The following is a 20501-nucleotide window of genomic DNA, read 5'->3' as shown; positions in this document are numbered from 1 at the left end:
AAAACCACAAAAACCAAACGAAATAAGGGCAATTAAATATTCTTCCTTCATCCCCATCCTGCTATTCTTTTGGATCTTCGTGTAGAGCCAATTGGTGTAGCAGTTAAGGTGCCAGCCTAGAAACTAGGAAAGTGAGACTTCTAGTCCTGCCTTTGCCATGAAAGCCAACTGGGTGATTTTGGCCCAGTCACTCTCTCTCAGCCCAACATACCTCACAGGGTTGTTGTTGTGGGGAAAATAGGACGAGGAAGGTGCATTGGATATGTTCGCCACCTTGAATTATTTATAAAAAAAATAAAAGAAAGAAAGGAAGGAAGGAAGGAAGGAAGGAAAAAGAAAGAAAGGAAGAAGAAAGAAAGAAAGAAAGAAAGAAAGAAAGAAAGAAAGAAAGGAAGGAAGGAAGGAAGGAAGGGAAAGAAAGAAAGAAAGAAAGAGAAAGAGGGAAAGAAAGAAAGCAGCAAGAAGACAGAAAGAGAGAGAGAGAAAGAAAGAAAACAGAAAGAGAGAGAGAGAAAGAAAGAAGCAAAAAGACAGAAAGAGAGAGAGAGAGAGAGAGAGAGAAAGAAAGAAAGAAAAAAGAAAGAAAGAAAGAAAGAAAGAAAGAAAGAAAGAAAGAAAGAAAGAAAGAAAGAAAGAAAGAAAGATTGCCCATCAAAAATTGGAAGGCCTCCCCAATAGCTCCAAATATAATCTGTCAACAATCCCAATAGTATTGTTTATTATTCTTATTCTTATTCTGTTCTACTCTACTCTATAAAATATTTCTAGCTCAGGTTTAAAGTATGGGGTCCTTGGTGTTCTCTGGGCTTGGTGGTTTTCTTGTGGATAATTCCTTATCATGCTAGGTAACATTCAGAGATCGAACAAGCAAGAAAGCCACCAAGTTCAGAAAACCCCTAGGACCCCACCAACCTTGATTTATCATACCAAATAAAGCATGGAAATCTTTCCCATGGTATGTTTAGTCATGCCTGCTAGAGTCCATGATTAGAGGAACAGCACATTCTGACAGCCACTGAAAAGCCATTTTCTTGTCCAATATCAACCTTATCTAAATTGAATTTCTCTCTCCATCTCATAAATGTACATTACTGAATATGCCATAAGTAGCTCTCTGGATACGGCTAAATCACAAAACGACAAAGCAGGGTGTGGTCTCAGATTTTTTTTTCTATTATAGGCGATAAGGGAACATTTAGAACTACAGTATTTATCTTTTTACTGTTTCACTTTGAGATTGTTACTGTTTTTTCTTTCTACTTAATCATCCCAGAAGCCTTTTCTTTTCACTGTGTGACAGCACAGCTAATAAAATCCCCTAGCTAAGTACCAATTAATAATTTTACAAAAACTTCATTCAGGATTAACAATCATGAAACAGATACAGTTATGTTGCTAATCCTCAATAAATCTATTGCTAATAGACAGTTATCATTCCGAGAATAAAAGTATGAATTAATCTAATTTTAACATCTTAGCGAGATCATTATTACATGTTAAAGAAATACACTCCTCCGCGATTTAATGTATTGTTTTAATTATTCCTTTGATTTTAAACTCACCTTTGTATTACAACCAACGCTAAGGAAAAGAACAAAGCATCTGAGAAACATAATATGTTTAAAAAATGAAGAACTTAGATTTAAATTAACCCCCACAGTAGGGACTACATTTATTTAACAATGAAGAGCCAGCCAGATTGGCTCACAATAATTTAAGTATCCTGGATTTAGTAGTGATCAAATGTGATTATATACAGGTAGTTCTTGACTTACAACCATAACTGAGTCCAAAATTATGGTCGCACGTAATCATGGACATTAAGCAGGTCACCACATGACTTCATCCAATTTGACAACCTTTTCTATGGCAGTTGTTAAGTGAACACAGTGGTTATTAAATGAATGTAAGGTTGTTAAGCAAACACTATGGTACTATTGTACACAGTGGGCCTTTTTTTTTGCCAGAAACGGGAAGTAAAGACTATTTTTGGCAAAAACATCATAATTTACAGTCATGTGACCACAGGACGCTGCAAATGGCTGTAAATGTGATCTCATTTTGAGCACTTGGCAAATGGCCCACATAGCTGCAATTGGGGAGGCAGCTGATGGAACTTTGAAACAGAGTCATAAGTAGCTCATTTAGATTTGATCTGATTCACCCAGAGCAACAAAGATGATCAGGGGACTGGAAGCTAAAAAATATAAGGAACGGTTGCTGGAATTGGGCATGTCTAGTTTAATGAAGAGAAGGACGAGGGGGGACATGATAGCAGTGTTCCAATATCTCGGGGGCTGCCACAAAGAAGAGGGAGTCAAGCTATTCTCCAAATCACCTGAAGGTAGGACAAGAAGCAACAGATGGAAACTAACCAAAGAGAGAACAACCTAGAACTAAGGAGAAATTTCCCGACAGTTAGAACAATTAGTCAGTGGAACAACCTGCCTCCAGAAGCTGTGAATGCTCCAACACTGGAAGTTTTTAAGAAGAGACTAGACAGCCATTTATCTGAAATGGTATAGGGTTTCCTGCCTGAGCAGGGGGTTGGACTAGAAGACCTCCAAGGTCCCTTCCAACTCTAATTATTATTGATTTTGTTGTTGAACTCCCAGTTCTGTATCAACTGGCATTCGACCTTTTCATTATCTCTGAGTTCCCAAGTATGCCAAGTATATGAATTTTGATCACGTAACCTCAGGGATACTGCAACAGTCGTAAGTGTGAAAAACAGCCATAAATCATTTTTTTCAGGGCCACTGTAACTTCGAACAGTCACTAAATGAACTGTTGTATATTGAGGAGTACTTGTATTTATTTGACTCTGCAAAGGGGGAAACAAGCCCTTTGAAGCAATGCTATCAAGGGCTGCCTCCGTATTCCACGAATTTGCAAGGCAACACAAATGTCAGTGATTGAAGGGTGGGAAGTTCTCCAAGTTTGTTCGGGAAGCCATCTGGATCCATCAAGCATCTATTCTGATGATTTCAACACATTCCCAATAGGGGTTTATATCAGCCATCAGTCTCAAACTGTTTAATTCAATTAGAATAGAGCTGGAAGGGACCTTGGAGGTCTTCTAGTCCAGCCCCCTGCTCAAGCAAGTGACCCTATATAATTTTAGACAAGTGGCTGTCCAGTCTCTTCTTAAAAACCTCCAGTGATGGAGCGCCCACAATTTTTGAAGGCAGGCTGTTCCACTGGTTAATCGTCCTCACTGTTAGGAAATTTCTCCTTAGTTCTAGGTTGGTACCACACTGTCCGTTGCAAATCCCAGGGCTAGGGGAAACGGTTTGTACTAGTAGTCCTCAATTTACAACATTTCATTTAGTGACCATTCCAAATTACAACGGCAGTGAAAAAAGTTATTTATGACCAGTGGTGGGATTCAGCCGGTTCGCACCACTTCGGCAGAACCGGTAGCTAATTTTTTGTTGCCCAGGGCCAGAACGGACTTGCGGAAGCGGCATCCACACAGAGAACCGGTTGTTCACATATTTGAATCCCACCACTGCTTATGACCATTTTTCACGTTTACGAGCATTACAGCATCCACCTGGTCACTTGATCAATATTTATGTCCCAGGGTCATGTGATAACTTTCCGAGAAGCAAAGTCAAGGGGGAAGTCAGAATTCCCTTAACCACCGTGTTACTAACTTAACTGCACGATTCGCTTGACAATTGTGGCAGGAAAGGTCATAAAACGGGGCAAAACTTACCTAATAAATGTCTCATTTAGCAACAGAAATTTTGGGCTCTATTGTGGTTGTTAAGTTGGGGACTACCTAATATGCCTCGAAGCTTGCTAGGATGTACAGGTTATCCCCCTCCTAAATCTACCATCATTGTTGCTTGCCCAATAGGAAATCACTGTGAAAGGCTAGGATGGCCTTTTGCTAGAGCAGAGGGTCCCCAACCTCCGGTCCATGGACCAGTATCGGGCTGCAGCATGCCAGCCACCGGTCCGCACAAACAAGGAAAGCCCCATCCACAGGATGCAGGCAGCACACAAAACCACACACCCTCCAGTCCGTGGAAAGACCTCTCTCCACGTAACCGGTCCCTGATGCCCAAAAGGTTGGGGACCTCTGTGCTAGAGGAAAGGAAGAAAAAAGGAAAAGAGTGAAAGAACCAGATGAGGGGTGAATGAAGAAAAGCAGTCATTAGCTTCCTTGTCCGACAATATCTCCTTTCTGCTGTCACCGATCTTTCTCCTAAGCCACACAGTGTGACCAGCTGGTCATGTTTGCTATTTAGCTTATACTGGCCATTAAAAGATTCTTTTTTTCCTCTTGGAATATGACCCAATCCTGACAGGAAGGCCGGGTCAGCTGTGCCACATTTAAGAGCTGTGTTCTCCAAGAGGTCAGATTTTTCATTTACCTCCTTTATTTCTCGGTTGCCCCCAAGCCATCTTTCATTGTCAGGCTGGTGCTTCAGCCGGGCACGCGCCAAGTTCCCACTGTAGCGACACGCTCCATGTAAATAGCATTTGTGTTAAGGAAGTCATGTCCTGTGCGACTGGTGTACATTGAAACTGATGTTGTTGTCGCTTTAGATCTGTCACTTTAGATCTCGGTCAAGCTGAGGAGGCAACTGGAGCGGGCAGCTGAGAAGGACCAAGATGAAATATTTACTTCCTTTTATTTAAAGCAGCCCTGGTGTCCCATCGCCCTTCCAAGCTGGCACAGATGGTTAACCCTTGTTGGCGCCTGTCTCTTTCGACTAGGGTGAATGTTAGGGTTCATTTCACAGAGGTGGGAGATCAGGCAAAGGAATATTTGGGGTAGGGATGATGATAATGATAGATTTATATCAGTGGTTCTCAACCTTTCTAATGCCGCGACCCCATAATACAGTTCCCCATGTTGTGGTGACCCCCAACCACTTATACATCACCGGGTGCCAGGGGCGTGGCCAAAGAAAAGGGGATAAAAAAATGGCGGACAGCCTTGTTTGGCGACCCCCGTGAAATGGTCGTTCGACCCCAAATGGGGTCTCGACCCACAGGTTGAGAACCACTGATTTATATTCAGCTTTTGCTTTGTGCAATTCAAGGCAATCTGCATAAAAATACCCAGTCCTTTCTCTACAAGAATGCTGAAGAATTGGACTGAAGGGAGGGGAATGGCAAAAAGTCACCCAGCCATCATCCGTGCCTAAGGGAAGACTAGAACTATGACATCTTTAATACTTTCTGAGTGTAGGAGAAGAGCAGGCTGAGCTGGAAGGCAGAGTCAAACGTGTCATCAGTTTAGAGCAGTGGTTCTCAACCTGTGGGTCGGGACTCCATTTGGGGTCGAACGACCATTTCACGGGGGTCGCCAAACAACGCAGTCCGCCATTTTTCCCCCTTTTCCTTGGCTATGCTACTCCCTTTTATTCTATTGGCCTTTGAAAGCCAATAGAATAGACTCTCTTGAATAGAGTCTAATTCTATTGGCTTTCAAAAGCCAATAGGAATTGTCCAGGCTGTCTCTGCTCTGCTGAGCCCACCAAAAGTCCCATTCTGCAAACGGTGCTGCAAGTTGTCTGCAGCGAAGACGAGCTGTCTGGAAGTTTCCACCCCTCCCTGCTGAGCAACTACTAAAAATGTAAGTAAAAGAGGGCCAGGGGTGGGAGGTGGGAGGCTGGCGGGCGCAGGGAGGGTTTCTGGTGCGTGTGGGGCCCGGCGGGGGCCTTACCTCCCTTGGGCTGGGCCAGCTAGTGGCCCAGCCGGTGGTCGGCCTGCACCGTCTCTGCTGTTTGCCAGCTACACCTCGGCCAGCGCAGGGGGCGGCACCACGCATGTGCGGCGCTCCCGGGCAGGGAAAGTCCTTGACTTACGATCGGTTGGGTAGTCCTCGACTTACGATCGGTTGGGTAGTCCTCGACTTACGACTGGTTGGGGTCGCGGCATTAAAAAGGTTGAGAACCACTGGTTTAGAGTCTTTGCATTGCCACAAGACGTGCAAATGCAGTCCCCTATGAATTCTGTTGACTCTTGTCTAGCGCCACTTTAATTTTGTGAGTTGACTAAATTCTTGTGTGTATACTGTAGTAGGAATAATAATTTTTTCCTGTGCTTTGGATATCAAATTTGCCTGGTTATTTGCACCCGACACCGAGTTTGGTTGTTTGTTTGCACAAGTTTCATTACTCCACTCAGTAACATCATTAGTGCAAATAAATGTGACTTTCACTCACACTGATGATGTTACCTAGTTGGGTAATGGAATGTCTGCAAACAATCAAGCTCAGAAAGCACTAAGTACTCCCTAGTTCAACCGTGAGCTACAGATGCTCTCTTCCATTGGAGGACTAGAATTCTCAGACTCCTGGTTTCTAGTCCAGCACCTTAAGCACTATATCATACTGGACATCAGTTGGAACACAATTGGGAATTCTCCAAGTGACACACTTTTGACTATAAATGTTGGAATTTTTTTTTTCAGGACAATTCATTGGGGAATGTATGATTTGCTCTTTCAGAATTATCTTTCATAGGAAGCATAAGTGGGAATAGAGATAGTCCTCGACTTACGACCCCAAAATTTATGTTGCTAAGTGAAACATTTGTTAAGTAGTTTTGCCCCATTTTATGTCCTTTCTTGCCACAGTTGTTAAGAGAATCAGTGCAATTGTTAAGTTAGTAACACGGATGCTAAGTGAAACCGGTTTCCCCGTTGACTTTGCTTATCACATGGCCCCAGGGCACTGCAACCGTCATAAATATGAGCCAGTTGCCCAGTGCCTGGATTTTGATCAACTGGGTCATAAGTGTGAAAAATGCTCATAAACCAATTTTGTCACTGCCGTTGTCACTTCAAATGATCATTAAATGAACTGTTGTCAATCAAGGATTACTTGTGCTCAAATTTAGATGTACTACGGATAAACAGCACATCAATGAGTGCAGATTACGGCTAAAGGTTTTTTAAAAAAATAATCTTTTAGGTGTGCTGGGCTTTTATAAAGTAACAGAAGGTTGCTTTATCAACTTAGGTCTTCTTAGACTGGATGTCACTGGGATGTGGTGGTTAAAGTTTTGGGCTGAGGCAGAGGGTCCACAGGTAGGTGTCAGCCTTACAAGGTAGAGCTGAAAGGAAACACAACCAAGTCCATAATCTTACTTTATGGTAAACCTACATTAACAGACTCTTGGAAGTCTTAAAGTACATCTCTCCCATCTTCTTTTCAGCCCCCAAATTAGGGAAGGTCTATTCTGGGCCTCTTTCTGCTACCCCAATTCCCACAGAGGGTTCAGTTGTATTTTATTTGACTGGTCCCTTGGCTGCCTCTCTCTGCCCTGTCCTCCAGGGTCATTCCCACCTACATTACAGTGGTCAAGATAATATCCGTGACAGAGCAACTGAAGCTCCATTGTTAACCTGTGGAGTTCTGATTGCAGGTAGTCCTCAACTTACAACAGCTCATTTTGTGTCCAAAGTTACAAAGGCACTGAAAAAAGTGACAAATGATCATTTTCACACTTACGACCTGCGGCATGCCCAATTCCCAGGTCAAAATTCAGATGCTTGGCCATTGACTCATATTTATGACCGTGTGCCCGGGTCACGTGATCACCTTTCACAACGTTCTGACAAGCAAAGTCAACAAAGCCGGATTCACTTAACAACCGTGTCATGAACTTAACAACTGCAGTTGTTAAGTAAAGAAAGTTCATAAAATTCACTTAACAAACATTTCACCTAGCAACAGAAATGTCGGGCTCAATTGTGCTCGTAAGTCGAGGACTTCCTGTGTACCGTCACAGCTACCATCTTGACTTTCTGGACTATATCCTGCAGATTCCTCGGTACTGGAACCTGGGAGACTCAGATTCAAATCCCCGTTCAACCATATAATGCTTTGGGGCCAATTGTTCCCATTTAGGACAATTCCCTCTTCGCAAACTAGACTGCCTGATCTGAAATCCCAAAAGTCAGTTTCGTTTACGTTCCATCATGAATCTCTTTAGAACAGTGGTTCTCAACCTTTCTAATGCCGTGACCCCACAATACAGTTCCCCATGTTGTGGTGACCCCCAAGTGGGTGTGGCCACCAATAAGAGGGAGTAGGACAGCTAGGGAAAAAATGGCAGACAGTTTGGTTTGGCAACCCCCATGAAATGGTTGTTTGACCCCAAATGGGGTCCCGACCCACAGGTTGAGAACCACTGCTTTAGAACTTATTTTATGCATATCGTTTTCCCGTATATCGTATGCATTTTTCCCCAGCGCACTTTTTTTTTTCTAACCGTGGTGGGTTTTTTGGTTGTTTTTTTTTTTTTTAGCTGAAAAATGAATCAAAAATATAAAGAAGCTACATTTCCAGTGATTCACCAACTCATCCTCAATGCATGAACAAGCCTATTTCACTAGAAAATACAGACCAAATGAACAGAGTCATTTCCTTAACTTCTTTCAGAAAGTCAGAAATAGACTGAGTGAAACCAAAATAACAACAGCAGTTTATCTGAGTGAGATTTAGGCTGGTGCAAAGCAAAGGCATCTGTTGGCAATTCCTTCGACAAAAATCACACTTTTCCTAGGGTTCAGCTATAGCAGAGGGCAGCTGTGCAATTCCAAGAAAAAAATACAGTGACAGGCAGATGTTTTATGAGAGCCAGTTTGGTCCACCGGTTAAGGCACCCGGCGAGAAAGTGGGAGACTGTGAGTTCAAGTCCCACCTTAGCCACGAAAGCCAGCTGTGTGACTTTGAGCCGATCGCTGTCTTTCAGCCCATCCCACTTCACAAGGTTGTTAGTGTGGGGGAAATAAGGGGAGGAAGGTATGTGTCCGTCACCTTGAGTTATTTGCAAAAATAGTAAAAATGGGATACAGTCATCGAAGTGAACAATACTTCATAAGAAAAAAGGTTCAGGAAAAGTTTCTGCATGGTACTCAAAAACCTGGGGTCATCCATGGAAACCAAATAAAAGGAAATTTGGAACAGACAAATAAGTATATTTTCACATGCAATTGTCCTTAGATCAGGGCTTTACAACCAGTGGTACGGGTACCACCTGTGGTACATTGGCACCTGGCAGGTGGTATGCAACCATCCTAGAAAAGGGGTAGCGGGGGAGGGGAATGAGCTGAACCGGTGGCAGCACCGCACAAGCCTGAGCGAGAGATTGCTGGGGCTGCAGGGCTGTCAGGACTCAGCGGAAGTGCCAGGATCAGCGCTTCTTCGGGGCTGTCAGGGCTCAGTGGAAGCACCAGGATCAGCACCAGGCTCCAGCTGGAGCTCGGCGCTGATCCTGGTGCTTCTGCTGAGCCCAGAAGAAGCGCCAATCAGCTGGAATGTTGCAGCATCTCCAGGGTCTTGTGATTTACATTCAGATGCTTGGCAACTGATTCATATTTATGACAGCCACAGTGTCCCAGGGTCATGTGAAGTGACCAAAACCTACTGCAACCACCCAGCAGACCAGGGGAATAAAAACCAAACACCCCCCCACCCCCGCTGCCAATCCTCAACAGAAATGCTCACAACAATGAAAACATCGGACAGGAGGAAGAGCGCCGCTGGGTGGGCAGGCAGGTGTCTTGCTCGGCTGTGGCTTGGGGGGCACTTTTTCAGTGCCACTGTAACTTCGAACAGTCACTAAGCGATCTGTTGTAAGTCGAGGACTACCTGTACTTTATCACTTTTTTCCTTTTTGGGGGGGGGTCATCAAGTTTTTAATACCTTGCTAGGCAACTGGTGGTACTCGGATATTGCCATATCCTAAAAATGGTACAATGGGTGAAAAGGTTGAAAAGCCCTGCCTTAGATAACTTGTAGACTTCTTTATCTCAAGAAGCTATATTATCTAGCATGCAAGGTAGCTTTTAAAAAACGGAGTTGAGAGAAATATAGAAGATTAAGGGCTACAGAATTACCAGTCACAGCAACTCTTATTTTATTTCCAGTAAGTTTGCTCTTGTTCATTCAGGTGCTTGTCTGCGTAAGAAAAGTGGGTATTTCAAATCAGCGCCTCAAAAATAAATCCATGGTTTGGAGACCAATGTAGAGTTTAAGACTGGTGCACTCAGAGAGTGGTGAGCAACACAGCCTGTATCTTTCTGTGGCAAGTTATGGGTTGAGGGTGGAAAGTATGCAAAGCAGTTGGCTTCAGAGAGTTTTGCTTTGAGCGTATTTTTCTAATAATGTTCTGAAATCATAGGAAATGTCAACTGCCATGAAACCACCAGGGATAAATGGGAAAAAGAAAAGGAAGCAGGATGAAGATCTCATAAGAAAGAAAGGTATGTTCTAGAGATCCAGATGAGGGATCTACTGCTATTTCCTAGAGATGCTTGGGAACAAAAGATGAGTGGCCTTCCCAGTTTCTGATATTACAAATTACCATATATGCCGGCGTATTAGATGACTTCTGGAAGCGCTAAACTTGGCACCAAAGACTGGGGTCGTCTTATACGCTGAGTAGTCTTATACGCCGGAAATACTGGTAGTTTCCGGCGTATAAGACGACGTTCTAAGAATGCGGCTAGGCAATAAAGACGGGGGTCGTCTTATACGCCGGGTCGCCTAATACGCCGGCATATACGGTATGGATCCTCTGCTTCTGCAGGTAAACATGACAAACTGCAATTGTCAGCCTTCCTTCTGGTCAGGAGATTACCCTTATAAAGCCCATCTAAGTTAGTGGCTCTCATCGTATCTCTTGGTATCAAATTCTACAATCAAACTCTGTGCTAGTTGCAAATGTATTTATTTTTGTCTCACTTGACTTTCCCATCAGTCAAATTCCTGGATACACCCGGGTGAAATATTACGGGAGAGTTAGGATAGCCACTCCTTAAAATCTCCCAGGGTATATCTGATCGGGTGAGAGTACTAAAGGTTTACTCTGGCAAGATTCTGTCCACAGGTAGTCCTCAAATTACAACAGTACAATCAGTGATGGCTCGAAGTTACAGCGGCACTGAAAAAAGTGACATGACCGTGTTTCAAATGTACGAACTTTGTGGCATCCCCATGGTCACATGATCAAAATTCAGATGCTTGGCAACTGACTCATATTTATGACGGTTGCACTGAGACCTTCTGACAACAAAGTCAATGGGGAAACCAAATTCACTTAACAAACGTGTTACTAACTTAGCAACTGCAGTGACTCACTTACCAACTGCACCAGGAAAGGTCATAAAATGAGGCAAAATTCCCTTAATAAATGTCTCACTTAGCAACAGAAATTTTACACTCAACTGTGGTTGTAAGTCGAGGACTACCTGTATTGGTATGAGAAAATAAAGAACTGAACTTTGGCTGAATTATTCTATGTCACTCTTGAGCTGAGCCTGACAAGCAGTGTTCCAATATCTCAGGGGCTGCCCCAAAGAACAGGGAGTCAAGTTATACTCCGAAGCACCTGAAGGCAGGACAAGAAGCAACGGATGGAAACTAATCAAGGAGAGAAGCAACCTAGAACTAAGGAGAAACTTCCTGACAATTAGAACAATTAACCAGTGGAACAACCTGCCTCCAGAAGCTGTAAATGCTCCAACACTGGAAGTTTTGAAGAAGAGACTGGACAGCCATTTGTCTGAAATGGTACAAGGTTTCCTGCCTGAACAGGGGGTTGGACTAGAAGACTTCCAAGGTCCCTTCCAACTCTATTCTATATCTTACTTAAGCCTTTCAATTGGACTGTTTTCTTCTGTTTCGGAGAAATATTTTTCTTTTCATGCCTTTTCCACTAGGCGGATTGCAGTTGATTGGCCAAGGACCTCCAGTAATCATTATGGATAATTCATGTTGTAAGCCACTTGAGGCAAGAAGGGCAGCAAACAAATTTAATAAATAATGAATAATAAAAAGGAAGATTTGCTTTTCCCAGAACCTTCCCTGTAGTCATTCAATCCACATGAATAACAGAATAAAGAATTGGAAGGGACCTTCTAGAACAGGGGTTCTCAACCTTGGCAACTTTAAGACTTGTGGACTTCACAGCAAAGCTGGCTGAGGAATTCTGGGAGTTGAAGTCCACAAGTCTTAAAGTTGCCAAGGTTGAGAACCCCTGTTCTAGATCTTGTAGTCCACCCTACCTGCTCAAGCAGGAAACCCAGTAGCAACTCAGACATATGATTGCCTAATATCTTCTTTAAAATCTCCAGTGTTGGAGCACCCACAACTCCTGGAGGCAAGCTGTTCCACTGATTAACTGTTCTAATCCTCCATTCTAGGTTGCTTCTCTCCTTGATTAGTTTCCACCTGTTGCTTCTTGTCCTGCCTTCAGGTGCTTTGGAGAATAGCTTGACTCCCTCTTCTTTGGGGCAGCCCTGAGATATTGGAACATTGCTATCATGTCCCCCCCTTGTCCTTCTCTTCATTAGACTAGACATGCCAAATCCCTGCAAATGTTCTTTGTATGTTTTAGCCTCCAGTCCCCTAATCATCTTTGTTGCTCTTCTCTGCACTCTTTCCAGAGTCTCAACATTTTTAATATCATTATGTTTTTAGGTTCCTTTGTCTTCCAGCAGCATATACAGTACATGTGCTCCAAAGAACAGAGAGGCAGAAGCAATGACAAAGGAAAATGCAAAACATTTTTCACAATCCCCCCCCCCCATGTATGCTGTCACTTTCCCCACACACTCACTAGGAAGGAGATAAAGACAGCTTTGTCTCTTTAAAACCATCCAGCCAAGGCAAGCTAAAACAGGGAGATGGGAGACTTTCACACACCCCTCTGCATTCACAGCCAGTGATTGTTAACGAAACAACAAAGTTTCATTTACACAAGTTCAAATCCTTCCAAATCTCTACCTTTGTTGATCTTTTTCCCTTTGAAATGTATCCCAGTATTATTATCCTTGAATACACATGAAAACATTTAAGCTGTGAATTCATAATAAGAGCTTCATCTGGTTCGGCCGAACTGAATTACGCACGCCTGTTTGGTTAAATGTCCAAATTATTCTCACTTAAGCAATATCCATATGGGCCAATGCCAGGCACTTACCTAAAAATTAAGATTTTAACAGACGACCCCAGGGGCTTGCCAAGCAAGTTGTGGACTTCACTGGGGGGAAATACAAGGTCACCAATTTGCCCCAGTCCTGTGGCCTTCTCCCCATGGAGTCTACACATGTCATTGTCTGGTAGGAATCGTAGAATCATAAGGCTGGAAGGGAACTTGGGAAGTCTTCTAGTCCAATCCCTACCCAAGGCAGGAGTCCTTATATCAGTGATGGCGAACCTTTTAGAGACCGAGTGCCCAAACTGCAACCCAAAACCCACTTATGCATTGTTGAGTGCCAGGTGGGTGTGGCCCATTGGGTGGGCATGGCCCATTGGGTGGGCATGGCTGAGGTGGTAACGGCAGACTCGGTGGGACTAAAAAGTTCAATCAATCAATTCCAACTTTGCTGGATATCCTTGATAATAACCCAACCCCACAGTCCATTATCTTGTTATGCAACTCAGCTTAACAGAATAACAGAGTTGGAAGGGACCTTGGAAGTCTTCTAGTCCAACCCACTGCTCAAGCAAGACATGCTATACCAGGGGTGTCAAACTCAATTTCATTGAAGGCCGCATCAGCATTGCGGTTGCCCTCAGGAGGTCGGGTGGGTGTGGCCAGGGTGGGTGCGGCCTACTGGGTGGGTGTGGATGGAGTGGGTGTGGCCTACTAGGTGGGTGTGGCCAGCTCTATATCGTTTGCGTCAAGGATGCCTGTGGGGGCCTGGGCAGGAGTGGGATAGATCTGAGGGTCTCTGGCAGAAGGGGGTGGGACCGGGGCAAGTGCCAAGGCATGGTCCACGGGAGGAGCCTCACTGTTCCTCTCAGGCCATGCGGGGGGGGGGGCTTATGGAGCTAAGACTGGATGCGTTTTAGCATAGATGGCCACCACAAAATTGTACATTGGCTCCCAGCCGGCCTGGGCCAGGGCCAAGGCAGCAGGGGCCGTTCCCTCACTGTTTCCAGGATGGCTTCGTGGGCCACATGAAACCACTTCACGGGCCACATCCGGCCCCCTGGCCTAGTGTTTGACATGTCTGTGCTATACCATTTAAGACAAATGGCTGTCCAATCTCGTCTTAAAAACCTCCAGTGTTGGGAGCACCCACAACTTCTGCAGGCAAATCAGAACAATGATTAATTGTTCTAACTGTCAGAAACCTCTCCTTGGTTCTAGATGGGATTGTCTCCTTAATTTCCATCCATAGTTCTGCCTCCCGGTTCTTCGGAGAATAGTTTGATTCCCTCTTCTTTGGGACAGCCCCAGGCTAGAAGCTTGTCCTCTACCAACTGAATACGAAGGAGGGAGGGACAAAGTCCAGGAATATTTCCCAATTTGTATCACCCCAAAGGCATTGCAGCTCACTTCATCCAATCCTTTCTCCTTTGCATTATGTACCCCTTTATTATTTCCCTTTCTTTCATTTTTCAAAAAGAAAGACATATCATTTTTAAAAGCTCCCCCCCCCCTTTGTGTCTTTTCAAAGAGATCCATGCAAAGGGAGGATCTACACTTAAAGTTCTAAAAATGGAAACTAATTCCCAGGTTTTCATAACAAATTGCTGGTCTGTGAGTTGAGTCAATTTTGCTCATTTTCTCCTCTCCTTGATTTTTCATGCGTTGGTAATACATTCACACCGTGTACTCACAAAAGGGTTTTTATACTAGGGATAGGTAAAAATCACGTCACTTAGTCCAGCGGTAGCCTTTTAGAGAATCAGGTCCCACAAAATGTATAGCTGACAGAGCAGATCTTCCCTTCTTCTTTGCCTAACATCCGTGTCCTCCGAACCAACCCTGATTAGTTAACCAGGTTAAGCAAAAGGAAGCTATTATTTGAAGTAGTAAGAGATTTTATCTTCCTAGGCACAAAAATTCAGTGGTATCTCCTACTTGAGAGAAAGACTTTGACCAATGTAGACAAAATAAAGTTTTTTTTTTATTTAGGGAGAGCTTTGATAATCAAGGTTTATGATGACTAAAAGCATCAAATGTGAAGTAGAGTAACCAGTTTGGTCTAGTGCATGGGTCTTCAAACTCGGCCCTTTTATGACTCATGGACTTCAACTCCCAGAATTCCTCAGCCAGCGTGCCTGGCTGAGGAATTCTGGGAGTTGAAGTCCATGAGTCATAAAAGGGCCGAGTTTGAAGACCCCTGGTCTAATGGTTGAGGCACCAGGCTAGAAACCAGGAGACGGTGAATTCTAGTATTGCCTTAGGCATGCAAGTCAGCTGGATGACTTGGGACGAGTCACCCTCTCTCAACTCAGCCCAACCCATCTCACAGGGCTGTTGTGGGGAAAATAAGAGGAATGAGCATTAGATCTATTCATCATCTTGGGTATATATTTATAGACTGACTGACTGACTAAATCACACTGACAACATAGTTAGAGTTGTCCAAATTGGTTGTCCCAATCGTAAAAGCTGGATCACCAGAAAGGGAAACAAAAGAAGAATGATTGCTTCTAAACTCACTTTTGCTGGAGCTGGAACAAGTCATTGAAAATACTGCGGACCCCAAGAAGAACAAATAATTCAATATTAAATGGAGCAAAGTCAAATTGCTGTCTAATAATGAAACCAAAGAAAGCTTCAATATTTGGGGCACATAACCCAAGGGTAAGGGTAATTTGGACAAGATCCTGATGCTTGGGGGGGGGGAAATCAGAAACAAGACTGACAAGAAGAAGGTATCTAGATGTTACCATTGATGATACAAGCAGGAGCTTAGAAGACCTCAAACAAGCAAACAGTCAATTGTTTGTTAACAACAAATAATCCTCATGAAATGAAGTCCACTGGGTTGCGAAGAATCAGAACTGACTAAACAGAAGTTTAAATGCCAACCCAGATGAGGGGCTAATTAAAGCCAAACATAAGCACTTCAGAAGACTTTGTTTTCAATGCAATGTTTTCTGGTGCCACATAGATCTCATAAGTCAGTGTTTCTCAACCTTGACAATTTTAAGGCATGTGGACTTTAACTCCCAGAATTCCACAGCCAGCATTGCTGGCTGTGGAATTCTGGGAGTTGAAGTCCACATGCCTTAAAATTGTCAAGGTTGAGAAACACTGTCATAAGTGCTTCCAGAAAACAATCAGCCTTCATACTGCTGTCCAGTGGTTTATCCTCCTGTTATCCACAGCAAAATTCTAGCTTTATTTATTGATCAAATGCATAAGGCTACCCGACTTCATAGCAATTCTGGGCAGTGTGTAATATTAAACAAAAAAAAAACAGCAATAAGAAAATATTGGACATTCAGAAAGAATAAAACCAACACCTCCTCAAACACACAATGTTCCCACATGGAGTCCACCACCAGCATAATAACCCAACTTTTGGGAGAAGAGTTGAGTTTTAAGAGTTTATTCAAACAAAAGTTGGAGCCACATAAATCTCTGGGGACACAATGTCCCAGAAGATAGGTGCCATAACAGGAAAGTCACTTCCTGAGTCCCATCAAGTGACCTTGAGCATCTGATGGATGAAAGAGGATGGGTGGAAGCTACTATGTGACACAGTCTCTCAAATAGACCTGTGCTACGATTTTGGAGCTCTCCTGAGCAAAAGCATCCTAAAATCATGAAGATATGGTAATAGGCCAGGGGACTCCTATAGGCAGGAGTCTCCAAACTGGACATCTTTAAGACTTGTGGACTTCAACTCCCCAAATTTCCCAGCCAGTATGTCTGGCTGAGGAATTCTGGGAGTTGAAGTCCTCAAGTCTTAAAGCTGTCAGGTTTGGAGACTCCTGCTATAGCAGTGGTTCTCAACCTTTTTCATGCCGCGACCCCCAACCGGTTGTAAGTTGAGGACTACTCAATCGGTCGTAAGTCGAGGACTACTCAACTGGTGTAGCACCGTTTGCAGAATGGGACTTTTGATGGGCTCAGCAGGGCAGAGACAGCCTGGACAATTCCTATTGGCTTTTGAAAGCCAATAGAATTAGACTCTATTCAAGAGAGTCTATTCTATTGGCTTTCAAAAGCCAATAGAATAAAAGGGAGTAGCACAGCTAAGGAAAAGGGGGGAAAAAATGGCGGACTGCGTTGTTTGGCGACCCCCGTGAAATGGTCGTTCGATCCCAAATGGGGTCCTGACCCACAGGTTGAGAACCACTGTGCTATAGGCTGAAAGATCAAAGGAAGTTTTTAAGTGTAATCATTGAAATATGCCTCAAAAATACCACAAATGACTAGATATGTAAAAGAAATCTACAGTGGTTTTTTTCTTATTTAAAGAGCTATTTTTTAAAAAAAGAAAAACCACGAGTTGAAATGGGGAAAAAGCTGAAAACGTTAAAATGAAATGTACAATGCCACACTGCTTCAAAATGGATCTTCAACCTGAACACAAGTGGTCTAGTTTTCTGGATAGGTAGATAAGTGGCTGTGCTGGAATTTCCCTCTCCTCCTCTTTAAACGTAATACCTTAATTTGCATAGTAATAACCCAATTATTGTGAGATGAGGCTACAGGAATCTCATGATGGTTATTCTTACCAAATCGTCAATATTCCATTCAATATCTTTTAATCTTACCTACCTTAAGACATAATTAGTCCAAATAAATGCTCATTCATCATTAATGCAAGTCTTTTAATAAGGTTGGGGGAGGGGAGAGAAAAAGGAAACCTCTGCAATTTTAGCTTTACTCTCCACTAATACATCACAACTTAAATTCTTCTCCCTGCTTTTCTTTCTCTTCATTTAGGCTGCTATAGAAACAGTTCAAAAGCAGCCAATGGTAGGGAGGTAGGAAAGAGGCTAAATTCTAAGGTGACCAACTTTTTTACAATGAAAAGGAGGACACAAATAAATTGAAGAAAAAAATATCGTAAATAAAAGAAACATTTTATTCACTGCAACAATAATACAGAATACACTATAATATGATAAATGCATAATAAAAAAAACATTTGTAACAATAACATTTTATATTGCAATTATGCTTACATGCCATGCCGCCGCCTGCAGCCGCCCCGCCAGCACTGCTACCCCGCCGTGTAGAGTGGGCCCCGTGGCTCCCATAGCACGGGGGGCAGCCAGCCACCGTCACCCCTCACACCCCTATCCGCAGCAGCCCCGTCGCCCCTGCCTCTTGAACCCACAGCCATTATTGCCCTAGCAGGGCCAAAGATCAAGAGAAAGTTACCATGGCATTGCCACTCCAGTCTCCTCCAGGTATCTTCGGGACTAACTAGGAGATGGTGTAGTTGGATAGCAGGGAGGGGTGCAAAGTTCCTGTCAATTCGCCTTCACTGCAGACAACTTGCATGTGCAAAGTTTGCCGGCCGGGTGTTTTGGCCCGCTCAGCAGCAATTCCTATTGGCTTTCGAAAGCCAATAGGGGGAGTAGCACAGCTCATGCAAAAGTTGAAAAAAAAAAACATCAAAAAAAAGTGCCGGAACACCATTCTGAGCGTTCTATGAGGGGGAAAAAAAAGCCCTGCAGATTAGTCTTCAAATATCGAAAAGGAGGACATGTAGGAGGACACTTTTTGAGGGAGGACAGAACTTACAAAAGGAGGACTGTCCTCCCTAAAGGAGGACGGTTGGTCACCTTATAAATTCAGAAACTGAGGCCAACACCCTTAGAAACAAATAAACAGGCAAACAAAAAATGTAAGTGACTGTAAGATGACACGCTTACAAATTAAGATGCGCAGTTATTCAAAGAGGCACACCAACAACCATCTTCATTTTTATCTTACACAGTCCATCGTCCGCTGCATTCTAAAAGCTAAAGTTTGAGAATGTTGCATCCAGCATAGGAATATATTTATCGTCTGAAAGAAAAGCTACATAGCACTCTTCTGACTGGTCTGGAGTTGACTGCAAAAGAAGGAAGATTTGGCTTGTGCCATAACTGGGGCAAGAGAGGGCTTTTTTCTGAAATGCAAATGTTGAACTAGATCAGGGGTGTCAAACTCAATTTCACTGAGGGCCGCATCAGCATTGCAGTTGCCCTCAGGGGGCTGGGTGGGTGTGGCCAGGGTGGGTGTGGCCTACTGGGTGGGCATGGTCAGCTCTACATCATTTACGTCAAGGGGGCCTGTGGGGGCCTGGGCAGGAGTGGGACAGATCTGAGGGTCTCTGGCAGAAGGGGGTGGGACCGGGGCAAGCGCCAAGGCATGGTCCATTTCTTCATTCCTCACAAAGAGTAACACTTCCCCAGCATGCACCCAGGGGGCGGGGGTGATGCGGCAGGGGCTGGTTCCTCGCTGTTTCTAGATGGCCTTGTGGAGGTAAGACTGAATGGGTTTCAGCAGTGGTAACGGCAGACTGGGTGGGACTAAAAAGTTCAATCAATCAATCAATTCCAACTTTGCAAGATCTTTTTTTTCCCCCGCGAGAAGTTGAAATTGATTGATTGATTGAACTTTTTTTTTGTACACAGAGGTGGAGGCCTAAAGCGAAAAGGTTTTATAAAACCCAGCTGAAGGCCTAGGACAGGGGCGACGGCACGCGTGTCCACAGAGAGGGCTCTGAGGGCCGCCTCTGGCACCCATGCCATAGGTTCGCCACCACTGCCCTAAACAATGTCCAGCAGGCAGTTTCCCTGAATCCCACTTACCAAGTGCAAATGCTTGCCCATCTCTGGACTACACGATTGTGTATTTGCATGTGCAGTTGGAAGGCATTTAATACCTGCCTGTTGTTCATCCACAATCAGTCATCCTAGCCCGGTGTTCACAATTTTAAGCAAGATTTTGGCATTTGAGAGAGGGGAAATCTTTCAGAGACTTGTGCTATTATACTCCTGGCTACAAAGAGGTAGCTGATGGCTGTGTAACATCTGAAAAGAACTAGGAGCCTCCTAGTTGGGGTGTGGGTAGGCAAGCAAGCCTACCTACCCCCCAACCTTTGAGCCGGGTGAATTTCATACATGTGTGGTCTCATTTGCTCTCCATTCATGCACACATGTCTAAAAGCCGTTTAACTCTTGGCTTGGATGAGCTGGTCTGCAATACCTTACCAGTACTAGTAAAAACCATTTGGTAAAAGTAATACTCTGTTCCTGTAAAAAGAAATAATTAAATAAAGCAAAAAGGAGACATCTGGTTGGGCTCTGCAATTATGGAATAGTCTTAATTGTCAATTGATAACTTCCTAAGGGCTGCTGAATGATTAGCTGCTTTAAAAGAAAATGTAAGGCAGGGCAAACGTATCGGTGGGTTTCTTCAAATATGTATGACACGCTTCTTTGTGCTTATGACATGATTAAATAAGAAAGGAGGGAAGAAGGGAAACTGCTTGTGCATTAAAAGCTCTTGATAAAAACTGAATTTTTAATAGGAGAACATTAACTCCAACTATCCTGAACGTTCGTGGTAGTTTAAAGACGTTCGAAACATTAAAGCTTCTTTAGTTTGAGTGAGGAAGGAATGGAGGTAGTGACAGATTTTATCTTCCTCGGCTCCAAGATGGGGACTGCAGCCAAAAAAATTAAAAGATGCTTGCTCCTGGGGAAGAAAGCTATGGCAAATCTAGACAGTATTCTAAAAAGCAGAGATATCACCCTGCCAACATAAGTACA

The 20501-nt window shown here is 43.6% G+C and overlaps 1 protein-coding gene across 2 annotated transcripts in view; it reads right to left on the bottom strand.

The window, feature by feature from the left end:
* Positions 1–20501, bottom strand: part of LOC120310461 (transcription factor SOX-5-like) — a 594954-nt gene that overhangs the window by 420322 nt on the left and 154131 nt on the right. The gene's annotated exons all lie outside the window — the stretch shown is intronic.

The sequence above is a fragment of the Crotalus tigris genome, unplaced genomic scaffold, assembly GCF_016545835.1.
Source record: "Crotalus tigris isolate CLP2741 ecotype Arizona unplaced genomic scaffold, ASM1654583v1 scf7180000018188.699247, whole genome shotgun sequence".
Taxonomy (NCBI): Eukaryota; Metazoa; Chordata; class Lepidosauria; order Squamata; family Viperidae; genus Crotalus; species Crotalus tigris.
The sequence above is the reverse complement of the archived record's forward strand: the minus strand, read 5'-3'. Positions and strand labels throughout refer to the sequence as shown.